At 41.4% G+C, this 24,274-nt stretch overlaps 1 long non-coding RNA gene across 1 annotated transcript in view; it reads right to left on the bottom strand.

Annotated features, from left to right (window-relative positions):
- The window catches only part of LOC130362313 (uncharacterized), a 54,249-nt gene extending 30,070 nt beyond the window's left edge, over positions 1-24,179 (bottom strand). Inside the window, exons 1-2 of the long non-coding RNA XR_008891353.1 lie at positions 24,057-24,179; positions 22,349-22,493 (exon numbers count right to left, since the gene is read on the bottom strand). This is a non-coding gene — a long non-coding RNA (uncharacterized LOC130362313). The remainder of the gene's footprint in view (positions 1-22,348; positions 22,494-24,056) is intronic.
- Between the last annotated feature and the right edge of the window lie 95 nt (positions 24,180-24,274).

Raw genomic sequence — 24,274 nt, forward strand, 5'->3', positions numbered from 1 at the left:
GCAGAAGAGAGAAGTGGGGGGAAGGGGAGAAGAGAACAGGGACAGAAGAGAAATACATTTCACTAGTATAAAGCAGCAGGTACCTCCAGAGGACATCAAAACAAATAAACAGACAGAACCATAGAGTAGGACCAGTCATAGATGCTAAGAGATCGTTAATAGAAAGGTGCAATGATCCAAAGTCATCAGACAATAACTGCACAAGCCAAGGAGCTTCTGTCATGCTGTCAATGTAATTCACCACCAAAAACTCTTTACAAACACCAGTTATTACAGTGTGAATGGATATCAGCAAATACTAATAGTAGATTTATAAGGTCCTGTCTACCTTATTGAAAAGATTGTCTCATTCCATAAGACTTTAGCACAACTTTAACATGGGAATTAATGATCCTGTGTCTTATTCATTCGGCAAGGGTAAAGACAAACACAGATGGAAAAAAATTAACTTTAATGGCAATCTACCAATATCAGGCTGTGCCACCAGCTCTAACCAAAGCAAAGAAAAGCATGCTTTGAAGTCCAACAGTGCTAGGTCAATGTCAAAGTAATGAAGGTCTTTGTCACGTTAGTGTTTTAACTTGTTTAAAGAAGGTGGGGAGGGGCTGATAAAGGATATTTTACAGGCACACAATCATTGCAAAGAAGAATAAAAGAATTATTTAAAATTTTGTATATTTGTTTCCCGTTAATTTGGTCTACATTATTAACCCCTTAAGGAAAAATATTTTTTTGACTTCAGGACCACATTATTATTATTTTTTTTTTTTATCTCAACATTCCAGAATTACTCATTTATCATATTGTTGCATTATGAAGTCATATTGTAATACTAGAAGGAGTTTCAACGTTCTTCACTCTGCTTCTACATATATCACTTCATCATTGACATAAGGTCAATGTATAACTCTACCAACCTAATAAAAATGTATTTATGAATAGCAACATGAAAAAACACCCCATAAAATACAGATATGATATGGGCTCTGTATTTAGTGGGGTGTTTTTCAAGTTACCAATTATGGATTCATTTTTATAAGGTCTTGGTGCTCCTCCACCCTTTTTTATATTGTGTCTTGTGTGTTTATGCTTTTTTTATTGGGTACTTAGAGACATGCTTTCATGAAATACATTTTAGTACCTTATGCACCATTCTGATTTGATTTATTACATCAAGGGTGTTCTATGTAGTGTATTCTTGCCTTGCCCTAATTTTTTTGTATTTGTTTCAGGTTAGTTTCTTATGTGAGATATACACTCATTGGCCTTGGACCCTCCTTTGCTTTCAGAGCGGTCTTGATTTTTTGTGGCATAAGGAGCTGGAAACATGGAAACACAGTTGCTGTAGCAAGTTGTCTTGACTACATATACATGCCTAAATTCATAGGCATGTGTTTGTGCATAGTGTTTTGAGCTATTTGTGTTAACAAGCAATTGAACAGGTATACCTAATAAATTTGAGTTTCAACAGGGCCTGGATGCCTTTTTGGAGTGTAATATTACAGGTTATAGTTACTAGACTCTGGATAAGGAATTTATTCTGGAAAGTAAGAAGGAAATTAGCTTCTGCCTCAAGGTTTGTTTATTTTTTTTACTTTAAAATGTTTTGCCTTCCACTTGATAAACACTGCAGGGACATTAGCAGAACTAGATGGACATATATATACTAGCTGAGTACCCGGCGTTGCCCGGTTTTTCCTTCCTAATCCTTGTTGGGGAGGAAAATAAATAAAGGAGTAAGCTTTTGACTTCATATCCTGTTCTCACATATTGTTGTCATATTCCAACCCCATATCCTGTCCTCCTATCCCGACCTCCTCTGATGTTGTGTTCAGTCATTTAGTTTAGACTGAAATCTGTGGCATAAATTCTTCAGCTTCAATTCCTGCGCATCAAATATGTGCACAATACTGTACCTGTGAATAGATCCCTAAAGTGTTAGGCTAGGTTCAGACTACGGAATCTCCGGGCAGAAAATTTCCGCATGGAGATTCCGAGTCGGCGCTAGGACCGTGTGGACACTGCAGTCTCCAATAGACTGCAATGTGTTCCGCGAGTATTTCCGCATGAAGAATGAGCAACGCCATTCTTCAGGCGGAAATTTCCAAGCGGATTTTCCGTTCACAAATTCCACTTCACAAATTCAGAAGTGTGAATTTGTGAACAGAAACCCATTCACTACACTATACATTTTAGCAAGTGGAATTTCCGCCTGCAATTTCAAAGCGAACCTAGCCTTAGTGTCATTTAATTAAACTTTTGACATGTCGCAGTGCTGAGACCCTCTGATCGTGAGATATAGCCAAATGGAGTGGGTGGAAGCGTGCTTCACTCCCCAGCTAGACCACAATGGGGTCTGTCTCCTGCACTCAGATGGACTGAGCACTGAGTTGAGCAGATTCCCATACAGATTTTTCAGATAAAAAAAATTGTGTTGTGTTTATATAAACATTTGGCATTTAGTTTAGTTATAGGTTTTTCTTTTGTTTTAGAAACATGTCCATGCTGCCTGCAATACAACAAACAAGCAAAGCTATACATGCCTTTCACGCTTCCCAGCTGCCTCTGGTAATGCCGCTCCCGGTCTTCGGATGCCGGGCCATATACATTAATTGCTGAGCGGCACTGACGTATTGGGCCCCAGAACCAGGTATAGGAGCACTGCTGAGACTGGGCTGAATACATCAATTGAGCCAATTAAGCCAATCACTGGCTGAGGTCGGACACCGCTGTTGGTAGTGATTGGCTGAGCAGCAATTGGCGTATTGGACCCCAGCATCCGGAAGTGGAGATCAACGGAGAGCGGAAGCAGCATTAGCGGAGGCAGCGGGGGTGTGCAGAAGGTATATATAGCTCTGTTTTTTATTACAGTCATTGTGGGTATCTTTCTGGAAAAAAAAATCAAATCTAAACGAAAGAAACACTTTTGGATGCTGTTAAATCTACCAGTACTAAACTCCAGGAAGTGTGGAGGAAAGCAAATATCCCTGTTAAAATGGAGGAGAATATCCGTGCTGGTATACATAAGCTGTACAAAGAATATCAAAATTTGGGTAAAGAGAAATCGAGAAACACTGATAACACAAATATTTGACATTTCCCAGCAAAATGTGATGGACATGACTAGTGTATCACAAGAAAATAAAGAATTTCTTAGGTCACAAAAAGAAGATTGTATGAGTTCGTCAATAAGTGGAGTAGACAAGGTTTACGCCTAGAAAATAAGAACTATGTATACAAAAGAAGAAATGCTTCATATAAGAATAAACATTAAAAAGCTATTGCTGAAATCAATAAGACAGTTATACTGGAAGACTCATGTCCGTCATCATCAGCACCTAGTGATGAAGAGGCCAAGTTTTCGCTTCCAGCAACAAAACAATTACATTGAAGTCCTAGACTAAAACCTCTTGATCAGACACTCACGTCTACTAGGAGGGAGAACAGCCATGTGAACGCTCTTAAAGGGGTATTCCAGGCAAAACCTTTTTTTATATATATCAACTGGCTCCGGAAAGTTAAACAGATTTGTAAATTACTTCTATTAAAAAATCTTAATCCTTCCAATAGTTATTAGCTTCTGAAGTTTTCTGTCTAACTGCTCAATGATGATGTCACGTCACGGGACGTGAGTCATCAGAGAGCAGTCAGACAGAAAACAACAACTCAACTTCAGAAGCTAATAACTATTGGAAGGATTAAGATTTTTTAATAGAAGTAATTTACAAATCTGTTTAACTTTCCGGAGCCAGTTGATATATATATAAAAAAAGTTTTGGCCTGGAATACCCCTTTAAGGTGGTCAATGATACCGCAAGTTTAACGAATCAGTCAGGGATGAACAACAAAAGCAATTCTTGTTGAGAGTAGTCGAGCATAACATCAAGCGAACAAAAGAAGGGATTGCATTGTTCAAAGTTGATTAATATAACACGTTTTGCCTCTCATACTACCTATTAACCTATTAATCTTAGTGTCTAGTTTTAATATTGTTTTAAGTTTGTGATTTCTAGTTTTCCCAATAAAATTAACATTGAACAATCGTATTTGTGGCCTACTTTTACAAAACTGATCAAAGTGTGCAACCTCTAAATATTATCCAATCTTATTGAAATTTGGCATATATATATATATATATATATATATATATATATTTATATATATATATATATATATATATATATATATATTTTTTTTTTTTACATCAATGAGACTTGGGGGGTAAGCAAAGTCTGCAAAAATGTTACATTTTATTTTTGCCTTACAAAATGAAACACCCTAGGGGAGATGGTAAGGAAGGAAAAGAGGGAAGAAGAGGTTAGGGGAAAGATAGTAAGTAAAGAGAAAAAGGAAGATACGAATGATGAGAAAAGGTAAAGAAGAAAAAGAGAAATGAAACTGTGATAGGACTAATAGTGAACATTAAATTATTTAATAACTTTTAAAATGTACAACAAGGAAGTTGCCCAGGGCCCTTGCAGCTCTCCCTACACAGTATAGAAATTAGGCATATATGACAGGAATAAAAACAAATAAAAAGTCCCCTGAAAAAATTCCTTATGAGTAGTGTGAAATAAAAGTCCATCAATCCAATGATTCTATCTCAGTTCTTAATTAGTGATGAACGGCAGGGGCCATATTCGAATTTATGATATTTTGTGAATATATAGACGAAAATTCGTCCTATTATCGTGAAATTCGCATATTCGCTCAATTTTTGTTCATGAGAAAATTTGTGATGAAATTCACATAGTGCGCATGCGCGATTATATCTTTCACCTAAAAGAAGGGAGGGATCAGTGTCCTCTGACTGGAAGTGCCAATATTTGTGAATATTTGCATATTCATGAATATTTGCATATTCGCATATTTGCATATTCGCAAAAAAGAACAAAAATATTCGTCATTACGGATATATATCACTATATTCAAAATATTCACGAAATCGCGAAGTGCCGATATTCGCAGTACAAATTTGTATTTTGAATACACGACTGTGTAGCAGAGAGTTTCCTTATTGCTTGGATGCCGACAGCACGTACCGCTATTTGCACATCCCTTCTGCTCCCATGCATTCGCAGAGCGAAGCAGTCTGCTTAACCAGACCAGAAGCAGTGTGAGCAGACAGATGAATGTGCCAGGCTGTTGCCCAGCTGGACGGGGTGAGCAGGACATAGTCCCACTAACTTTTACTCCACAGGAATATATAGATTGAGCTGCATAGCAGCCACCTGACTGCCACCTAGGACAGACAATCTAAGAATTGAAACTGTCTATGTGCTACACAGTAGTAGTATCAATTTTCTCCACAGGAGTTTTGTTTACAAAATTTCCCTCACAGGATCAGGGATGTGAAATTCCTATTGCCCGACGCCCGGGACATGCAGTTCCGGGCGCCGGGCAGATACATTTTTCCGGCCCTTGGCCCGGCTTCGGACCTGACAAGCACGACGGCGCTCAGCAGTCTGTATAGACGGGGCTCCGGACTCCTGCCCGCTCCATAATCTGCAGCCCCCAGCTGTTCTCAGTAGCCGGGGGCCGCCGCTAATAGCCAGCATGTGGCGATCGTCGCGGCTGGCTATTAACCCTTTAGATCGCCACTGTCAAAGCTGACAGCGGCATCTAAAGGGACATGTGAATGTTCCCTGTGGGCCAGTGGGGTGGATTCCCTCCCCCCCTCGCAGCGTGATCGCAGGGGGGGGGGGGTGATCCACTGTGGAGGTAGCCGGAGGGCTTACCTCTGCTTCCCTGGTGTCCGTGTCTCTGTCATTGATAGAGCCTGGCTGGACTAGGCTCTATCAATGGATCGCAGAGCATACAGATCAATGGAGTTCAATGGAACTCTATTGATCTGTATGAGGAATCTAATGATTCCTCCTTAAAGTCTATTAAAGTGTTAAATAAAAAGAAGAAAGTTTTAATAAAAGTTTAAAAGACACACATTAACCCCTTCCATGTTAAAAGTTCAAATCACCCCCTTTTTCTATATAAAAACATGTAAACATAATAATAAACATGCAAACATCCAAAAGGAATAGAAAGCGGAGCACTCACCAAACCTTCTTATGCAGGTTGTCTTTATTGAACAGACAGGGGAGTGTGACTTAGAGACGCGGGGGTATCCTCTCGGTGACGGACCGTTGCACGCCAAAGCGCTTCTCCAGACCGGTCTGGAGAAGCGCTTCGGCGCGCAACGGTCCGTCACCGAGAGGATACCCCCGCGTCTCTAAGTCACACTCCTCTGTCTGTATCTCCCCGATGTGCACCTGAACATCACGTTCAATAAAGACAACCTGCATAAGAAGGTTTGGTGAGTGCTCCGCTTTCTATTCCTTTTGGATGTTTGCATGGACTATCTTTGTAGCGTGGTAGCACCATATGTACCTCCAGCAGTTGCAAGGGGAGAAGTTAAGGGTCCAATATTATCCTGTCCTAAGGATACAGAGAGTGGTGCCAAGCTATCCTGTTATAGTTATAATAATAAACATGTTTAGTATCGCTGCGTGCGTAATTGTACGAACTATTAAAATATAACATTATGTATCCCATAGGGTAAATGACGTAAATGTAAAAAAAAAAATACCAAACCACAGAATTGCAATTTTTATAATATCCCAGAAAAAAAAGTTAAAAAGCGATTAAAAAGTCAGATCAAAACCAAAATGGTACAGATACAAAAGAACAGATTATGTCGCAAAAAATGAGCCCTCGTACAGCCTGGTATGCGAAATAAAAATAAAAAAGCTACAGGGGTCAAAAAATGGCAATAAAAAAATTCGAAAAAGTTCTGAATTTTTTTAAATTAGTAAAACATGAAGGAAACTATACACATCTGGTATTTCTTGTAATCAGGCCGGCCTAAAGTATCAAAACAACATGTTAGCTTAACCACAAGGTAAATGGCGTAGAAAAGAAAAACCCCAAATTTGCTAAATTATCTTCTACTATTTCAAATTCACTTCGCTGATTATATATATATATATATATATATATATATATTTTTTTTTTTTTTTTTTTTTTATTTTTTTTTTGTTCGAAGAATATATTATTGAAAAATCAAAAGGTATCATTATAGTAGTTAGTTATGGCTATTATAGGGCGAGGAGGAAAAAACGAGAGTGTAAAAGCGAAAATTGGCCAGGACAAGTGGATCGTCATGAGGGACAAGTAGATTTTGCTCCGTTTTAGTCCCGTGGACAAGTAGTTTTTTTATTAAATTTCCACACCCCTGAGGATACTCTGTTGCCATTGTCTATTAAGAACTGAGATAGAATCATTGGATTGATGGACTTATGCTTATTTCACACTACTCATAAGGAATTTTTTCAGGGGACTTTTTATTTGTTTTTATTCCTGTCATATATGCCTAATTTCTATACTGTGTAGGGAGAGCTGCAAAGGCCCTGGGCATCTTCCTTGTTGTGCATTTTAATAGTTATTAAGTAATTTATTGTTCATTATTGGTCCTATCACAGTTTCATTTATCTTTTTCTTCTTTACCTTTTCTCATCATTCGCATCTTCCTTTTGTTCTCTTTAGTTACTATCCTTCCCCTAACCTCTCCCCCCACTATTTCTCTCCCCCCCCTTTACTACTTTCTGTCCAGAACATCCAATAGAGAACATTGAGGACTGTACTTTTGTCCGATTTTCTACACATTTTAGTTAATAGCACCCAGTGTATTGTGTGCTTTCTGTTAACCTCGGCTCTCTACTACATAATCTATTTCTGTTGAGCTGCACAGCCATTTTTTTTTCTAAAATGTATGGTATCACCATGTTACTGTACACAAGATCATCTACACGATCTAAAAGAACTGGCGTTGGCCCAGGCTAGGCCCTAGCTGCAAGTTTAGCCTGAGAACAGAAGGGAGGTATTTCTTCATAATGACATTTAGAAAGTTTATTAACCTTTAGGTATTTCACCAAAATATTAAGCAAAATGGAGGTTAAATAAAAAAAAAAAATGTTATATTAATTTTTTATGCAGATATTACATGTTAATCTATTAATTTTTTTTAGCACACATTCTCCTTATTCTAACTCAACCACAAGACCCAAAGGAGCACCTAGTACATTTCGAAGCTTCCTTTTATTTGTGATATGTTGCAGGCATCATATTAAGATGCAGGGGCCTTAACCCCTTAAGGACCAGGCCATTTTATACCTTAAGGACCGGAGCGTTTTTTGCAATTCTGACCACTGTCACTTTAAACATTAATAACTCTGGAATGCTTTTAGTTATCATTCTGATTCCGAGATTGTTTTTTCGTGACATATTCTACTTTAACTTAGTGGTAAAATTTTATGGTAACTTGCATCCTTTCTTGGTGAAAAATCCCAAAATTTGATGAAAAAAATGAAAATTTTGCATTTTTCTAACTTTGAAGCTCTCTGCTTGTAAGGAAAATGGATATTCAAAATATATTTTTTTGGGGGTTCACATATACAATATGTCTACTTTATGTTTGCATCATAAAATTTATGAGTTTTTACTTTTGGAAGACACCAGAGGGCTTCAAAGTTCAGTAGCAATTTTGAAATTTTTCACAAAATTTTCAAACTCACTATTTTTCAGGGACCAGTTCAGTTTTGAAGTGGATTTGAAGGGTCTTCATATTAGAAATACCCCATAAAAGACCCCATTATAAAAACTACACCCCCTAAAGTATTCAAAAAAACATTCAGTAAGTGTATTAACCCTTTAGGTGTTTCACAGGAATAGCAGCAAAGTGAAGGAGAAAATTCAAAATCTTCATTTTTTACACTCGCATGTTCTTGTAGACCCAATTTTTGAATTTTTGCAAGGGGTAAAAAGGAGAAAATTTTTACTTGTATTTGAAACCCAATTTCTCTCGAGTAAGCACATACCTCATATGTCTATGTTAATTGTTTGGCGGGCGCAGTAGAGGGCTCAGAAGGGAAGGAGCGACAAATGGTTTTTGGGGGGCATGCCGCATTTAGGAAGCCCCTACGGTGCCAGGACAGCAAAAAAAAACACATGGCATACCATTTTGGAAACTAGACCCCTCAGGGAACGTAACAAGGGGTAAAGTGAACCTTAATACCCTACAGGTGATTCACGACTTTTGCATATGTAAAAAAAATATATATTTTTTTTACCTAAAATGCTTGGTTTCCCAAAAATTTTAAATTTTTTAAAAGGGTAATAGCAGAAAATACCCCCCAAAATTTGAAGCCCAATTTCTCCCGATACAGAAAACACCTCGCATGGGGGTGAAAAGTGCTCTGCTGGTGCACTACAGGTCTCAGAAGAGAAGGAGTCACATTTGGCTTTTTCAAAGCAAATTTTGCTCTGGGGGCATGCCGCATTTAGGAAGCCCCTATGGTGCCAGAACAGCAAAAAAAAAACACATGGCATACCATTTTGGAAACTAGACCCCTCGGGGAACGTAACAAGGGGTAAAGTGAACCTTAATACCCTACAGGTGATTCACGACTTTTGCATATGTAAAAAAAATATATATTTTTTTACCTAAAATGCTTGGTTTCCCAAAAATTTTACATTTTTTAAAAGGGTAATAGCAGAAAATACCCCCCAAAATTTGAAGCCCAATTTCTCCCGATACAGAAAACACCTCGCATGGGGGTGAAAAGTGCTCTGCTGGTGCACTACAGGTCTCAGAAGAGAAGGAGTCACATTTGGCTTTTTGAAAGCAAATTTTGCTCTGGGGGCATGCCGCATTTAGGAAGCCCCTATGGTGCCAGAACAGCAAAAAAAAAACACATGGCATACCATTTTGGAAACTAGACCCCTCGGGGAACGTAACAAGGGATAACGTGAACCTTAATGCCCTACAGGTGTTTCACGACTTTTGCATATGTAAAAAAAAAGATTTTTTTTTTACCTAAAATGCTTGGTTTCCCAAAATGTTTACATTTTTAAAAAGGGTAATAGCGGAAAATACCCCCCAAAATTTGAAGCCCAATTTCTCCCGATTCAGAAAACACCCCATATGGGGGTGAAAAGTGCTCTGCTGGCGCACTACAGGTCTCAGAAGAGAAGGAGTAACATTTGGCTTTTTGAAAGCAAATTTTGCTCTGGGGGCATGCCGCATTTAGGAAGCCCCTATGGTGCCAGAACAGCAAAAAAAAAACACATGGCATACCATTTTGGAAACTAGACCCCTCGGGGAACGTAACAAGGGGTAATTTGAACCTTAATACATTACAGGTGTTTCACAACTTTTGCATATGTAAAAAAATATATATTTTTTTTTACCTAAAATGCTTGTTTTCCCAAAAATTTTACATTTTTTAAAAGGGTAATAGCAGAAAATACCCCCCAAAATTTGAAGCCCAATTTCTCCCGAGTACGGCGATACCCCATATGTGGCCCTAAACTGTTGCCTTGAAATACGACAGGGCTCCAAAGTGAGAGCGCCATGCGCATTTGAGGCCTAAATTAGGGACTTGCATAGGGGTGGACATAGGGGTATTCTACGCCAGTGATTCCCAAACAGGGTGCCTCCAGCTGTTGTAAAACTCCCAGCATGCCTGGACAGTCAACGGCTATCTGGCAATACTGGGAGTAGTTGTTTTGCAACAGCTGGAGGCTCCGTTTTGGAAACAGTGGCGTACCAGACGTTTTTCATTTTTATTGGGGAGGGGGGTTGTATAGGGGTATGTGTATATGTAGTGTTTTTTACTTTTTATTTTATTGTGTGTTAGTGTAGTGTTTTTAGGGTACAGTCGCACGGGCGGGGGTTCACAGTAGTTTCTCGCTGGCAATTTGAGCTGCAGCAGAAAGTTTGCGGCAGCTCAAATTTGCAGCCAGATACTTACTGTAATCCTCCGCCCATGTGAGTGTACCCTGTACATTCACATTGGGGGGGGGGGGGGGGGGGGGAAATCCCGCTGCTGCAAAACTACAACTCCCAGCATGTACGGTCTATCAGTGCATGCTGGGAGTTGTAGTTTTGCAACCGCTGGAGGCTCCATTTTGGAAACAGTGGCGTACCAGGCGTTTTTCATTTTTATTGGGGAGGGGAGGGGGGCTGTGTAGGGGTATGTGTATATGTAGTGTTTTTTACTTTTTATTTTATTGTGTGTTAGTGTAGTGTAGTGTTTTTAGGGTACAGTCGCACGGGCGGGGGGTTCACAGTAGTTTCTCGCTGGCAGTTTGAGCTGCGGCAGGAATTTTGCCGCACCTCAAACTTGCAGCCGGATACTTACTGTAATCCTCCGCCCATGTGAGTGTACCCTGTACATTCACATTGGGGGGGGGGGGGGAACATCCAGCTGTTGCAAAACTACAACTCCCAGTATGTACGGTCTATCAGTGCATGCTGGGAGTTGTAGTTTTGCAACAGCTGGAGGCACACTGGTTGTGAAACACCGAGTTTGGTAACAAACTCAGTGTTTTGCAACCAGTGTGCCTTCAGCTGTTGCAAAAGCTACAACCCCCAGCATGTACGGACAGCGGAAGGGCATGCTGGGTGTTGTAGTTATGCAACAGCTGGAGGCATACTACATTGGCTGGGGATGCTGGGGATTGTAGTTATGCAACAGCTGGAGACACACTGGTTTGCTACTTAACTCAGTGTGCCTTCAGCTGTTGCAAAACTACAACTCTCAGCAGTCACCGACAGCCAACGGGCATGCTGGGAGTTGTAGTTATGCAACCACCAGATGCACCACTACAACTCCCAGCATGCACTTTAGCTGATTGTGCAAGCTGGGAGTTGTAGTTACACAACAGCTGAAGGTACACTTTTCCATAGAAAGAATGTGCCTCCAGCTGTTGCAAAACTACAAGTCCCAGCATGCCCATAAGGGCATGCTGGGAGTTGTGGTGGTCTGCCTCCTGCTGTTGCATAACTACAGCTCCCAGCATGCTCTTTTTGCATGCTGGGAGCTGTTGCTAAGCAACGGCAGGAGGCTGTCACTCACCTCCAACGATCCAGCAGCACAGGTCAGTCCCTCGTCGTCTCCGCCGCCGCCGCCGCTGCTCCTGGGGCCCCGATCCCAACAGGGGCGCCGGGGATCGGGGTCCCCAGCACCCGGGGTCGTCTTCCCGCACCCGCTCACGTCCTCCGGAAGAGGGGCGGAGCGGGTTGCGGGAGTGACACCCGCAGCAGGCGCCCTGATTGGTCGGCCGACGAATCAGGGCGATCGTGAGGTGGCACCAGTGCCACCTCACCCCTGCTGGCTCTGGCTGATCGGGGCCGTCTCTGACGGCCCCGATCAGCCAATAATTCCGGGTCACCGGGTCACTGGAGACCCGATTGACCCGGAATCCGCCGCAGATCGCTGGACTGAATTGTCCAGCGATCTGCGGCCATCGCCGACATGGGGGGTCATAATGACCCCCCTGGGCGATATGCCCCGATGCCTGCTGAACGATTTCAGCAGGCATCGGGGACCGGCTCCGCTCCAGATGGTTGCGGGGGGCCGGTAAAACACATGACGTTCTCATACGTCATGTGTCCTTAAGGACTCGGAAATGGAGACGTATGAGAACGTCATGTGTCCTTAAGGGGTTAAAGGGGTACTCCGGTGGAAAATAAATTATTTCTGATGTATTCTTACATAGAAGAAAGCACGGAGCACTGACCGTTATCTTGCTGAAGATGTCTTTTATTGAAGATCACGACATGTTCATGTTGCCCGTGGGAGATGAACGGGCAACGTGATCTTCAATAAAAGACATCTTCAGCGAGATAACGGTCAGTGCTCCGTGCTTTCTTCTATGTAAGAATACATCTGTTTGAATTCTTTTTCACGTAGTAGCACCACCTATATTCCATACATTGGGTCCAGAGTGAACTGCAGCCAACAAGGGTCATTATACCCACCTGAAGATACCATAGAAAGGTGCATTTCCCCCACACTCTCTTTGTTGCAAGACAAATTAAATTATTTCTGATCAACTGGTGCCAGAAAGTTAAACAGTATTGTAAATTACTTCTACATAAAAAATCTTAATCCTTCCAGTACTTAGCTGCTGTATACTACAGAAGAAGTTGTGTAATTCTTTTCAGTCCGACCACACTGCTGTCTGCTGACACCCCTGTCCATGTCAGGAACTGTCCAGAGAAGGAGAGGTCTGCTATGGGGATTTTTTCTTGCGCTGGACAGTTCCTGACATGGACAGAGGGGTTAGCAGAGAGCACTGTGGTCAGTGACAATAACTACTCAACTTCCTCTGTAGTATACAGCAGCTGATAAGTATTGGAAGGATTAAGATTTTTAAATCGAAGTAATTTACAAATCTGTTTAACTTTTTGTCATTAGTTGATAAAAAAAAAAATAGTTTTCCACCAGAGTACCCCTTTAAGATACCAAAATATTTCTTGTGAGACAAGCTGACATTTTTATTGGTATCAGTACATGTAAAACTCATACACAGAAACGTTGCTTTACATGCAGCATGAATAACATGTTGACTTAGTTCTTCAGGCAGTACGATTCACGATTCTTCAGGCAGATCTCATTTATATACTTTATTACATGTATACCATAAAATTTTTTTTTTTTTGTGTAAACAACATTTTTGTATGTTCATATTCTTAGAGCTGTAGCTTATTTGGTTTTTTCCCCAATGTAGTGAAGGATGATTTTTTTTGAGGAGAGTTGACATTTCTTCTGGTACTATTTTTGGGTACTTCTGACCTTTTGATCACTTTTTTTTTTCTTTTTCAAGAAATGCAGTAATTTTGGCAACTTTTTTATTTTCATTTTTTTACACTGTTTACTGGGCAGGTTTAAAAAAAATGATCAATTTATTGGATGGTTACGGATGTGGCTACTCACAGTTGTGACGGGGGCCCAGCAACATGTTCCATGTTTCATATCTAGACAGGACTGTTATGTTCATAAGGTACCACATACAAAAATGGACATATAGAGGATAGAGGTTAAAGGGGTACTCCGATGGAAAAAATTTTTTTTTAAATCAACTGGTGTCAGAAAGTTAAACAGATTTGTAAATTACTTCTATTAAAAAATATCCTTCCAGTATTTATCAGCTGCTGTATGCTCCACAGGAAATTATTTTATTTTTTAATTTATTTTCTTTCGGACCACAGTGCTCTCTGCTGACAACTCTGTCCATGTCAGGAACTGTTCAAAGCAGGAACAAATCCTATCCTGCTCTGGAAAGTTCTTGACATGAACAGAGGTGTCAACAGCGAGCACTTTGGTGAGACAGAAAAGAAATTCAAAAAGAAAAGAACTTCCTGTGTAGCATACAGCAGCTGATAAGTACTGGAAGGATTAAGATTTTTAAATAGAAGTAATTTACAAATCTGTTCACCTTTCTGACACCAGTTGATTTAAAAAAAATGTTTTCCACCAGAGTACCCTTTTAAGGTGGCTATACACTTTCAACAACAGCCATTCGGCAGACAGGTATCTTTCCCGACCTACCCACATACATGAACCTTCAGTACAGCTGAATAGTTATTTGTTGCCAATGGAAAGGACAAATCCGGCAGTGACTTATCTCTCTTAAAACAAAAGGATCGGGTGGCAAAAAGAAAGAACTGTGGAGTAGTATGATTCCAAGCAAGAAAATTGTTATCTGAATACATACTGTGCTTGCAATATGCCTACACATTAGAGAAGTTGTCTTGCTAAAACATAAAATCCACAACACAAGTACACATATAGCTCAGACATTTATACATGAAATGCTTGCACTCCCCGGAGAACTTTAGAAGAGCAAAGAATAAAAGCATGACCTGCAGTCAAAAATAGTGATAGAAGATCAAAAGGGAAGAAGCTACAGATTCCAAAAATATAAGAAATCCAATAAATAACAAAGCTGGAATCACAGATTAAGAACAGAAGCATCTCAATATCATGAACATGCCAAAAAGAAACAATTATTTACACCCAGGAAACAGCAGGATGACATCTGCAGCAGGGCAAGTCCATGAGCAGGCAATAAATACAGGTAGCATTCAACTTAAACACTTAAGGGCGCAGGGCGTACAGGTACGCCCTTGTTGCCTGGGCCATAAGACGGGGTGAGTGGTCTCAAAACAGCATGCTAGGACTGGCTGGGCATTTTGAGAGTTGTAGTTTTGCAACATCTGGAAGGCCAGCTTGGAGACCACTGACTTGGACCCACAGCAGTACAAAGTAATGCAAAACAAAAAAGTGGTCACCAAACTGTAGCCCCCCCAACCATTGCAAAACTACAACTCCCAGCATGCCCAGACAGTCTAGGAGTTGTAGTCTTTTTTTTTGCCTTGTACCGCAAAAAAATCCACCAGTACTTGATGCTGCCCCTAACTTTTTTTGGGGTGGTTTTTTTTTTGTTTAGCATTTTTGGGGGTTGACTGCAGTCTGTGCCACCAGCAACTGTTCTGCGCTCTGTGGTCGGACGATAACCCGTGTGCAGACTTCACTGATTGTTGATCAGTTAATTACTACTGATCAGCCTCTTTTGAAGTACAGTTTGTTTTTCTTTGCTCTTTTTTTTTGGGGGGGGGGGAGTTTATGGTCTGTCCACACATCACAGAACAGTCGCTGGTAGCACGGACTGCATCAACAAAAAGTGCTGTGGTAGCTTGGGGGTGTAGGGTAGGTAGGGTGTAGCTGTGCAGTGATGAAAGGGAGGAATAAAGGATTGTCCACAACCGGAATTTTAGTAAACTGAAGATAACTTTACTGCAGATTTTATGCAGGTTAAATGGAGTAACAGTCTTTACAGAGGACCGAACTTTAGGTTCCTCACAGGTTTGGTTGGGACCTTGTAGGGAATAAGCTTGAAGTAATTGCTTTAAGCTGTTCCACTGGATTTAGGGGTATTGTTTAGGTCCAGCAGTCATGTAGGATTAGGATGGAGTTAGATTGAACTCACGGTTTTGTATTTGGCTGAAGTTAGCAGGCTTCAGGCCTAGATTTGTCTTGAAGGTATACACGGAGCTCCTCTCTCTCTCTCTGCTAGTCCGGAACCCCAGAGAGCGAGGATTGGATAACAGCGCCCTTATATCTAAAGTGGCAGGCTTCAAGCTTATTGGTCCCCCAGACCTGTCAGTCCTAATACAAAGCATTATGGTACAACATGTGACATGAGCACCTGACCTGGAAGGTCCTTAACCGTAGCAGAACAATATAATTATCAATCATGTGACTAAGGTCCTGGAAGTAATATTTACACTATACATTATACATAAATATATGCATAGAAATAAAGAAAGAAGAGGTGACTAGGGGGTTATCCCAACAAGAGCATCTTATCAGTACAGAGGAACTCTGACTTTTGGGACTTATAACACAAGGTACAGTACGTGTACAGTACTGGGACACCACAGTGCAATAAAAAAAAAAAACTGCACCCCACAAAAGACTGATCAGTAATAATTTACTGATCAGCAATCAGGGCAGTCTGCACACAGAGGAACAACAGTCCGATCACACAGCAGACCACAAAAGCCCTCCAAAAAAGTGCAAAAAAAACCCTTTCACCCCAAAATCAGCCCACCTTATTACAGTTAACATAAAAAGCATTACACTACACACTGAAATAAAGTAAAAACACTATACAGTTACACACGCTCCCCCCCCCCCCCCCCCTTATAACATTTAAATGCCTCAAGGCTTTTTTCAGTGGAGGAGGTATGCGCCATGCTTGCCTCCAACACCGAGACCGCCAATGAGGGAGAGGAATAAAGATCTCACCCTTCTTTCTCCTCCACCTCATCATCCAGTAGTGTCCCTGTCCTCCCATATAGGTGACTCCTTCTGGACCCCAGTTCCGAATGATTATGAGCCACTGATTTCTGGCTGCCCAGGAATCTAAATTGACCCCACAGTAGTCCTCACTGAAATTGATTTTTTTCTTTCTTCCAGTAAGGACTTTGTCAGCTTGATGGTGGCTTAAACAAACTTGTCCCCCCCACCCCCACCCCCATTTTAAAATAAAAATTTTCACGGGTACAGAAATACCCCATGTGGGCGTAAAGTGCTCTGTGGGTGCATTACATGGCTCAGGAGTGAGCGTGCACTATGTACATTCGAAACCTAAATTGGTGATTTGTACAGGGGTGGCTGATCGTTGCAGAGGTTCTGACATAAAAAAAAACATATGACCCCATTTTGGAAACTACAACCCTCAAAGAATTGTAACAAGGGGTGCAGTGAGTGTTTGGACACCACATGTATCCAACCCACTGTTCTAAAAATCTGTCAGACACCTATGGGGTGTAAAAAATCACTGCACCCCTTGTTTCATTCCTTTAGGGGTATAGTTTCCAAAATGGGGACACATGTGGGAGGTTTCTTTTGTTTTGGCACCATGGGGGCTTTATAAACATGAAATGGCCCCTAATATCCATTGCAATCAAATATACTCTTGAAAAGCCTATTGCCGCTCCTCCCATTCTAAGTTCTGCTGTGTGCCCGCAGAGCACCTTATGTCCACATATGGGGTATTTCTGTGATCAGGAGAAATTGGGTTTCAAATTTTGGGGGGCTTTTTTTTTTTTACCCGTAAAAATGAAAAGTTTAAGGCTACACCAACATGCTAGTGTAAAAAATGAAATTTTTCATTTTTACGTCCCACTGTTCCAAAAAAAATTCAGACACCTGTGGTGTTTAAATGCTCACTGCACCCCTTATTACATTCCTTGAGGGATGTAGTTTCCAAAATGGTGTCACATGTGACCCCCAAAAACGATTCCAGCCAAATCCTCACTCTTAAAGCCCAATGTCACTCCTTCCCTTGTGAGCCCTGCCGTGTGCCTGCACAGCATTTTACTTCCACATATTGGGCATTTCCATATTCGGGAGAAATTAGGTTACAAATTTTGATGGTATTTTTCTCCTTTTACCCCTTGTGAAAATGAAAAATTTGGGGTTACAGCAGGATTTTTGAGTAAAACATTTTATTTCTCATTTTAACGGCATACTGTTACAAAATTGTGTCAGACACCTGTGTGGTGTATATGTGCATTACACCCCTTATTTCATTCCTTGATGGGTGTAGTTTCCAAAATATGTCACATGAGGGGGGTTTTCACTGTCCTGGCACCATAGGGGGCTTTATAAATGTGACATGCCCCCCCAAAAACGATTTCTGCCAAATTCTCTAACCAAAAACAAAATGTTGCTCCTTTCCTTCTGAGCCCTGCCATGCGCCTATAGAGCACTTTACATCCACATTTGACGTTTGAGGAACTTTTTCTTCTTTTATCCCATTTAAAAACTGAAAAATGTGGTGGTACAACAACATGTACTTCTTGATATTGCAATCGCCTCTCAGTAAAGGGCATTCGGAAAGAAATCAAACTCAAGCAAAAAATATGGGGAGGGTATAAAGGAACATAAGGTGAACATTAAGGGCAAACATAATAAGGGGACCCAAATTAAATAAAAGGAATATTTACACCAAAATAACTGAATCACTGGGAAAAATAGCTGAATAAAAACATATAATAAAAAACCTAAATCAATTAAGTGAGTGGGAGAGAGAGAGAATATTATCAAACCTTGTACAAAGTGGAGCAGTTGTCCATAGCAACCAATCAGATTTTATAGAGGTCTATTTAAAAATTAAAAACCCAATCTGTTTGGTTGCAATGGGCACCTGATTTACTGTGCAAGATTTGCTAAATGTCTCCCATTGTGTTGCAGATTTGGTGTAGGGTTCCACATAGCATACAGTGGGGCAAAAAAAGTATTTAGTCAGCCACCAATTGTGCAAGTTCTCTTACTTAAAAAGATGAGGCCTGTAAATTACATCATAGGTATACCTCAACTATGAGAGACGTAATGAGAAAAATGCATAAAATCACGTTGCCTGATTTTTTAAGAATGTATTTGCAAATGATGGTGTAAAATAAGTATTTGGTCAATAACAAAAGTTCATCTCAATACTCTGTTACATACGCTCTGTTTTCAATGACAGAGGTCAAATGTTTTCTGTAAGTCTACACAAGGTTTTCACACACTGTTGCTGGTATTTTGGCCCATTCCTCCATGCAGATCTTCTCTAGAGCAGTGATGTTTTGGGGCTGTCGCTGGGCAACACAGACTTCCAACTCCCTCCAAAGGTTTTCTATTGGGTTGAGATCTGAAGACTGGCTAGGCCACTCCAGGACCTTGAAATGCTTCTTACGAAGCTACTCCTTCGTTGCCCGGGCGGTGTGTTTAGGAGAATTGTCATGCTGAAAGACCCAGACATGTTTCATCCTCAAAGCCCTTGCTGATGGAAGGAGGTTTTCACTCAAAATCTCACGATATATGGCCCCATTCACTCTTTCCTTTACACGGATCAGTCGTCCTGGTCTCGTTGCTGAGAAACAGTCCCAAAGCATGATGTTTCCACCTCTATGCCTCACAGTAGATATGATGTTCTTAGGATGCAACTCAGCATCCTCCAAACACGACGAGTTGAGTTTTTAACAAAAAGTTCTACTTTGGTTTCATCTGACCATATGACATTCTCCCAATCCTCTTCTGGATCATCCAAATGCTCTCTAGCAAACTTCAGACGGGCCCGGACATGTACTGGGTTAAGCAGGGGGACACATCTGGCACTGCATGATTTGAGTCCCTGGCGGAGTAGTGTGTTACTGATGGAAGCCTTTGTTACTTTGGTCCTAGCTCTCTGCAGGTCATTCACTAGGGCCCCCCGTGTGGTTTTGGGATTTTTGCTCACCGTTTTTGTGATCATTTTGACACCATGGGGTAAGATCTTGCGTGGAGTGCCAGATCGAGGGAGATTATCAGTGGTCTTGTTTGTCTTCTGTTTTCTAATAATTGCTCCCACAGTTGATTTCTTCACACCAAGCTGCTTGCCTATTGTAGATTCAGTCTTCCCAGCCTGGAGCAGGTCTACAATTTTGTTTCTGGTGTCCTTCGACAGCTCTTTCGTCTTGGCTATAGTAGATTTTGGAGTGTGACTGTTTGAGGCTGTGGACAGGTGTCTTTTATATTGATAACAAGTTCAAACAGATGCCATTAATACAGGTAACGAGTGGAGGACAGAGGAGACTCTTAAAGAAGAAGTTACAGGTCTGTGAGAGACAGAAATCCTGCTTGTTTGTAGGTGACCAAATACTTATTTTCCACCATTATTTGCAAATTAATTCTTTAAAAGTCAGACAATGAGATTTTAATAATTTTTTTTTCTCATTATGTTGCTCATAGTTGAGGTATATCTATGATGGAAATTACAGGCCTCTCATCTTTTTAAGTGGGAGAACTTACACAATTGGTGGCTGACTAAATACTTTTTGCCAGTCTGTGTGTATATATATATATATATATATATATATATATATATATATATGCACATTGGTCAGACATAGAAAAGAAAAAAGCAAATATTCATACATAGTTGGATATAACTCACATGTGTAAGTACATATATATGTGTATACAAGATATACACTTTATAAGGTACATGTGGAAATATCGAAATAAGTTCAGGGTGCAATATTAGTTAGGCTGCATTTACACTACGTTTTGTCTATACAGGGACTGGATCCGTCTGGGAGATGGGAAAACCGGGTGCTCCCGTATCCCAGCCGGACACGGCCCCCATCTCATTAATTTAAATGAGCCGACTGGAGTCAGATGGTGACTCCGGTCGGCTCATTTTTGCCCAGTAATCAGATTTTCCGACCGGACTGAAAACCATGGTATTCTGGGGTTTTCAATTCGGCCAGAAAACTGGATACGGGGAAAATATGAGCCAACTGGAGTCACTATTCAAATGAATGAGATGGGGGCTGGGTCTGGCTGGGATACGGAAGTGCCCGGATTTCCCATCTGGTCCCCGTATGGACAAAACTTAGAGTGAATGCACCCTTATAAACTTACCAAGTCAATACTGTGCATACATTATAACAATGATGTAAATACAGGTACAAAGCAGGTGTGGTCGGGATCTGAGGTTAGACTTGTTTCCACAGTGTATGTGACTCCGGAATCTGGATTTCTTCAGCAGAGACATCTGATGGGAAAATTCCACCTTGTGCTATATGGCCAGCATGTATTATCTGTCTATGGCAGTTGTTTATTCACCCTTTTTTTTCCTGGGCTTTAACCGTTATTCCGCCAAATTTATCAAAAAGGCGCATGCTAATTGATGAATTTGGCACAAACACAAACTTTGTGCCAAAGCTCTACCTCACACTTTACTTGTAGACGCTTGTGTGAGAGCAAAGTAGGCATGGAAAAGTCATAGTTAATTTAGTGGTAATTTGTTCAAGAGTTCATGGTAAAAGCTGTGGGTGCAGTGATGGCGTCTCACACAGGTCTGGAGAGGAACCTTGATTATTGTGGTGGGAAAATTCTGAGAAATCGGGGCAGGAAGGATAAGGATAGGCTGGCATGTTAAGCCTTCCATATAGGATGTTGTCTGTTTAAATGGGCACTGCCAGATACAAAAACTTTTGATATGTGGTAAAGCATGTATAACCAATAGGTTTTGCAATTGCTGTCATTAGAAAACAGTCAAACAACTGCCCCCCCTGCCGGCTTGGACACATACTAGTCCTGCTGTGTCCATGCGTCATCACCTACGTCATGGACACACTTCCTTGATTGACAGCTGTGAGTGCAGTGTCCCGCTACTGTCAGTGAGGACAAGCTGGGAGTTGTAGTTTTGCTAATGCTAGGGGAGATGTGAGCAGACAGCATACTGAGGGAGGGGGCGGAGACCTGCACAGAGAGGCCACGCCCCCTCTCTTTGAGAGGAATTCAGACTAGTGAGCTAAATTAAAAGTGTAATAAAAAAATAAATAAAGATACTAGACACATAAAAATTAGATGTACATGGTCAGGATTAGGTACTGAGTGATCTATTTAAAAAAATGTTTTTTTGTTGGATCTGACGGGTACGCTTTAAGTGCGCCCACAGCCCAACACTCTTCAACCTATAGGAATGTGGATGTGAGGGAGCAGTTAAAGGCGTACTCCGGTGGAAAAAAAAAAATTAAACTTAAACATTTAAGCCAGTAAGTTAAACGGGTTTGTAAATGACTTCTATAAAAAAATCTTAATCCTTCCCGTCATTATCAGCTGCTGTACACTACACAGGAAGTTGAGTTGTTTTAAGTCTGACCACACTGCTCTCTGCTGAAAACTCTGTTCATGTGAGGAATTGTCCAGAGCAGGAACAAATCCCAATAGCAAACCTCTCCTGCTCTGGACAGTTCCTGACACAGACAGAGGTGTCAGCAGAGAGCACTGTGGTCAGACAGAAAATAACTATTCCTCTGTAGTATACAGCAGCTGATAAGTACTGGAAGGATTAAGATTTTGTAATAGAAGTGATTTACAAATCTGTTTAACTTCCTGGCACCAGTTGATTTGAAAAATCTTTTTTTTCCACCGGAGTACCCCTTTAAGCCGATAACAACGCTTACCAGAGTCAGTCTGTAAGTCCCAGCCCCCAGTCTGTTAGTCACTTGAGATTCGTCTAGTGAGTAGTTCCGTACCCCTTGATGAGTTTGTCAAGGATGCCTTGGGTGGAACTAGGCCACAATAATGTTCGTATGATGCATAGTGACCCTGCAAACCAAACCAGAAAGTTGACACCAAAAAAAACATGGACAGGTGAATAATTACGTTTATGAAAAAATGTTATCGTTAAAACAATACTCGTTAGAACATGTACAAAATAACATGAGACTCATGCTCTTCCAGTGAAAAATGTGTTAAACAAAGAACACCTTCATATGGGTCATGACCTTGCATCTGCAAGGTAAAAGAAAGAACGCTTGGCGGCAGGATAAAGCAGTTATTTTGTGACGGAAGATGGTAACGGGAGAAATAATGTATGCACTAATTCTCCCGTTACTATCTTCTGTCACATAATAATGGCCGTTATTAATAACTGGCTGTAACGGGTTAAAATGGCTATTAGAAGACATGGACTATAATGGGATTTTCTAACGGCCATACAGTGACCCCTCGACCTACGATGGCCCCGACATACGATAATTTCAGCCTCTCAGAGGTCATCGCATGTTGAAGGCAGCATCAACATACGATGCTTTTGTATGTCGGGGCCATCGCATAAACGGCTATACGGCAGCGCAGACTGCTTCAGCTGCCGCCGGATAGCCGTTTATGGTGCCCCGTAAGCTCCGGTGATGGTCACTCACCTGTCCTCCGGGCTCCGGCGCGTCCTCTTTGGGATCCTCTGCATCGTCGGCGCTCTCCATCGTCTTCATCACGTCGCTGCGCACGCCGTCCCGTCATCCAATAGCAGCGGCAATGCGTAGCGATGTGATGGGGGTGACGGAGAGCGCGGTTGCCGGGGAAGCAGAGGCCATGCCGGAGCGTCGGGGACAGTGATGGACGGCGTCATCCAGGGCAGCGGTGACTGTCCGGAGCAGTGGGGACAGGTGAGTAACAGTGGTCTACAACCTGCGGACCTCCAGATGTTGCAAAACTACAACACTCAGCATGCCCGGACAGCCAACGGCTGTCCGGGCATGCTGGGTGTTGTAGTTTTGCAACATCTGGAGGTCCGCAGGTTGTAGACCACTGTCCTATACTTTACATTGCACGGATCCCTCAACATGCGATGGATTCAACAAACGATGGTCGGTGTGGAACGGATTACCATGGTATGTTGAGGGACCACTGTATAGGATTTTTTAACTGCCGTTTTACAGCTAATTTTCAGACAGAACTTTGTACAGATCTTTAAAACGGAGTCATTTTGTAGTGTGAAAGGGGCCTTAAAAATTACAGATCGGGGCGCAAAAAATGAGCCCTCATACAGGCCCCGTATAAGGAGAAATAAAAAAGCTATAGGGTTCAGAATAGGACAGAATTTCCCCCACATACGTGTATATCCTGTGATGTCACGCATATATAATGAATTATGCAAATTAGCATGGCCGGTATTTTTGGGCAAGAAAGGTGGCAACCCTATCAGCAGCCCAGAGCAACCAATCAGATTGTTTTTTTAAGGCCTCTAAGAAATAAAAAAAAAAAAGGTCTTCTGGTTGCTATGGGCAACTGCTCCACTTTCTTCTGCACAGAATTATGGTAGGAGGGATAAAAGACATGCCAGTTCTCAATTTCCCAACATATAGTACAGGTTTCCCACAGCGACTTTACATTGAAGATCTGGTGAGTGTCCTCAGACGTCCGTTCACACTGTGGCGATAACGCACGGCGGTGACATAATCGCATCACACACCGGGACAGCGCACTAATTAGCTGCCACCATGTCAAATCTGACAGGAAGCCGAGGCGACCAATGAGAGGAGCCCGGGGAGTGACCAATCAGGCGCCTCCACACATCGTCCAATGTGCGCAGGGCGCCCTCAGCCGCT

Source organism: Hyla sarda, chromosome 1, assembly GCF_029499605.1.
Source record: "Hyla sarda isolate aHylSar1 chromosome 1, aHylSar1.hap1, whole genome shotgun sequence".
Lineage (NCBI taxonomy): Eukaryota > Metazoa > Chordata > Amphibia > Anura > Hylidae > Hyla > Hyla sarda.